Source organism: Etheostoma cragini, chromosome 17, assembly GCF_013103735.1.
Source record: "Etheostoma cragini isolate CJK2018 chromosome 17, CSU_Ecrag_1.0, whole genome shotgun sequence".
Taxonomy (NCBI): Eukaryota; Metazoa; Chordata; class Actinopteri; order Perciformes; family Percidae; genus Etheostoma; species Etheostoma cragini.
Genome location: NC_048423.1, coordinates 11,623,333 through 11,626,559, shown reverse-complemented (window position 1 = coordinate 11,626,559; position 3,227 = coordinate 11,623,333). Strand labels below are relative to the sequence as shown.

Here is a 3,227-nt window from a genome sequence, read left to right as displayed (position 1 = left end):
CAGATTACTCCGTTATTGAATTGTATCCACCCATGGAGTATTGACTATACTGCATTTCAACACAGTAACAAATGACCGATCACAGTGACCTTCAGATCCTCACAAACATTTCCCGCTGAAACAGAGTCGCATGCACTATCTCTGCCCACTCTCTCCCAACACTCTTTCACACATCCTTGTACATCTCACATCCCACATGTGTGGCCCTGGGACAGATTATTGGATTAATTTATTAACACTCCATGACCTCTCTTTAAACATCACCTGCATCACCTTCTACTTCTCTGCAATGCCCTGTCCATGTTGGCTCCATCAATTTTTCTTCCCTAACAAGGGCAAGAACGTTGTTCAATACGTAGTCAGGTTGCGATCAGCATTTTTTTAAATGTATCCCCCTTCAAATTGCTCAAAGCTACGTCATCAATTGATCGTACATTATTTAACGTATTAACAGTCTATAGTGCAATAGAACTATAACATCTGACCAATAGTTGCTATCTTTGTTTAGCCACTACAGAGCTCCGGGACGCCAGCTCCAGAGCTTTGGTAGATGTATATAGCTACTAAAAGGTGACTGTGAGCCGGCTACAGTCACTGCCAGGTGACGTACCTTTCAGGGGCCTCGGTAGTGGAGTTTAGCCGAGAAAAAGTGAAAGTCATGCGGCAACAACAGTTAAGTTAAGGCACCAAAACAACTATTAAAGTTTAAGAAAAAAATGGTTTGGATTCAAATCCTTCCAAGGCTGGCCGGGTTGGTTCAGTGGTAGAGCAGTTGCACATATACTGAGAGGTTTATGCCTCAACACAGAGGTCCAGGGTTAGAATCTGACCTGTGACAATTTCCTGAATGTCTTTCCCCTTTCTCACCTTGCTTTCCTATCAAAAATAAAGGTTTAAATGTTGTGATTTGTATAGTCACAGGGTTTAAAAATAAAAAGGACACAGCCATCTTCTAGCCACATACTAACTGGGAAATATATTTTTAGACAGGCAACGCACTGGTAGGTTACTTCTTAAGGGGTGGCAGTAGCTCAGTACGTAGGGAGTTGGGTTGTGAACCGGAGGGTCACTGGTTCAAGTCCCCATATGGACCAAAAAGTAGTGTGGATTGGTGGCTGGAGAGATGTCACTTCACCTCCTGGACACTGCCAGGTGCTCTTGAGGAAGGCACCGTACCTCCCCCCCCCCCCCCCCCCCCCCCCCCCCCCCCCCCAACTACTCAGGGCGCTGGGTCAGCTGGAAGCCCGCTCACTCTGACATCTCTCCATTAGCGCATGTATAGGTCCTGAGCATGTGTGTATATTTCAGGCCTGTGTGTGATTACTAACAAAGTGTGTACGCAGAATGTAATATGTAATTTCCCTACTGGGGATTAATAAACAAATTTATATTAAATTCGGCTACTTAGGCGAAGGGATTTGCTCGCAGCACCTGAGAAGCCCGATCACAGAGCAGAGATTTGCCTGGAGTTTGCTTAGAGTTGGAGTAATAGAGTCAACAATTACTAGATACTAAAAGCATAGTTTACAACACAGAACGCACGGAGATGAGAGGGTATGTATCGACTTGTCTAACTCTGGGGGTAACGGTGAATAAGCTAAAGTCCTAGAAAGTCAGTGTGTTCCTTTAAATAAGTGTTTTGGCATGCCTGGCCAAGTGGCACTATCCATGGTATTGGAAGGGTATTTCATTCTTGCATGTTTTGTTTTGTTGTGCATTATTGAAAAACATCCCCCTCCCCCCTCTCTGTTTTTTTCACCAATGACACCCTGCACATACTAATAGCAAAGTTGAAGATATAGTAAATTGGGTATGTGTGTGATTGGGTATGTAGCCGTTCTCTACAGTCAAAACCTTCTTGCCTTAGTACCATGTGGTTTCCATAGAAACAGCCCAATCAGGGGACACTGTTTAAACAATATGACAGATCACAGATGGAGGCTAGAATCTCCAAGTTTTGTGACAAACAGAAAAAAACCTAAAAGGCAACACATTTCTTCTTCTGGCATTATGAAGGCTCTATGCTGCTTCTCCAGAGTTCTTAAACATTTAGTCAATTGATCGATTACTCGACTGACAGGAAATTCGTCAATTGTCAAGCAAAAATACCAAGCCTTTGTTCAAGTTAGTTCAAGCTTGTAAGGATCTGCTGAATCTCTGTTTTGAATCATTGTATCTTCGACTGTTGAGGATGTCTTCAGGCAATTTGAAGACATCCCCTTAGGCGCTAGGAAATGGGGACCCTAAGATGAATCTGAGCAGTTATAATGCAATGTAAGTGATTAAAAAATAAACTTTTTTTCTTCTTACTTTCAAAAGGTTTTTGTTTTTTCTTGTGAATACTGCATACTTTCCTCTACTTAAGTCTCTCAAAACCTTCATATGAAACAAGCTGATATGGGAAAATCAGTGTTTGGTTATGATGGTCGAAAAATATCAATTAATCCATTAGTTAATCAACAGGAAATAAATCAACATGTATTTTTCATTCTCTGGTTGCAGCTTCTCAAATATAAAAATGTGTTGCTTTCCTTCGTTTCATAGCATTGTACAGTGAAAATCTTTGGGGTTTTGGACTGTTAATCGGTCCAAAAAAAAAATAGGTCACCTCTTGCTCTATAACACTTTGATGAGCCTTTTTCTCTATTTTACAGACTAAACAATTAATCGGAAGATGACAGATTGATAATGACAACAATCGTCAGTTGCAGCCCTACCACTCCTAATTTATGTTGACACTAAAGCCGTCACCTTTCACGAATGGTCACAAGTAGCTTCATTTTAAGAGGTCACAAGATAAAAGGGAAGGAAACGTCTGGACTCCGCAATGAATAAAATAAACATTAAATATTAAAAAGAAGTGTTTAGAAAAGGTGTACAGGTGCACACAAACTGCATCCTGCACCAATAGGATGTATAATGCCATACATATTTATGGTATGTAGAATAAACTACTAATTTGGACACAACTGCTGGACTGACTTTTTTCCATCTGCCATTGAACTCTCTGTTGCCCTCTAGAATGGACTTGTCTGGTTCTCCTACCTTTAAACCCCTCTTTCTGCCAAACACTGTTTTTACTCTGCCACTCTCCTCTTAATAATAATAATAATAATAATAATAAATTGAATTTGTATAGCGCTTTTCGTAAACTAAGGATAGGCAGAACAGAAAAGATGGGTCTTCAGACGGGACTGAAAAATGGTGAGGGACTCAGAGATGCGGAT

The 3,227-nt window shown here is 40.9% G+C and overlaps 1 protein-coding gene and 1 long non-coding RNA gene across 5 annotated transcripts in view; one reads left to right on the top strand and one right to left on the bottom strand.

Moving 5' to 3' along the window:
• LOC117960606 overlaps nucleotides 1–1,635 on the bottom strand; it is a 13,159-nt gene extending 11,524 nt beyond the window's left edge. The window contains exon 1 of the long non-coding RNA XR_004660184.1: nucleotides 1,532–1,635. This is a non-coding gene — a long non-coding RNA (uncharacterized LOC117960606). The remainder of the gene's footprint in view (nucleotides 1–1,531) is intronic.
• The window catches only part of zgc:171482 (zinc finger protein), a 60,268-nt gene that overhangs the window by 53,251 nt on the left and 3,790 nt on the right, over nucleotides 1–3,227 (top strand). The window lies entirely within an intron of this gene.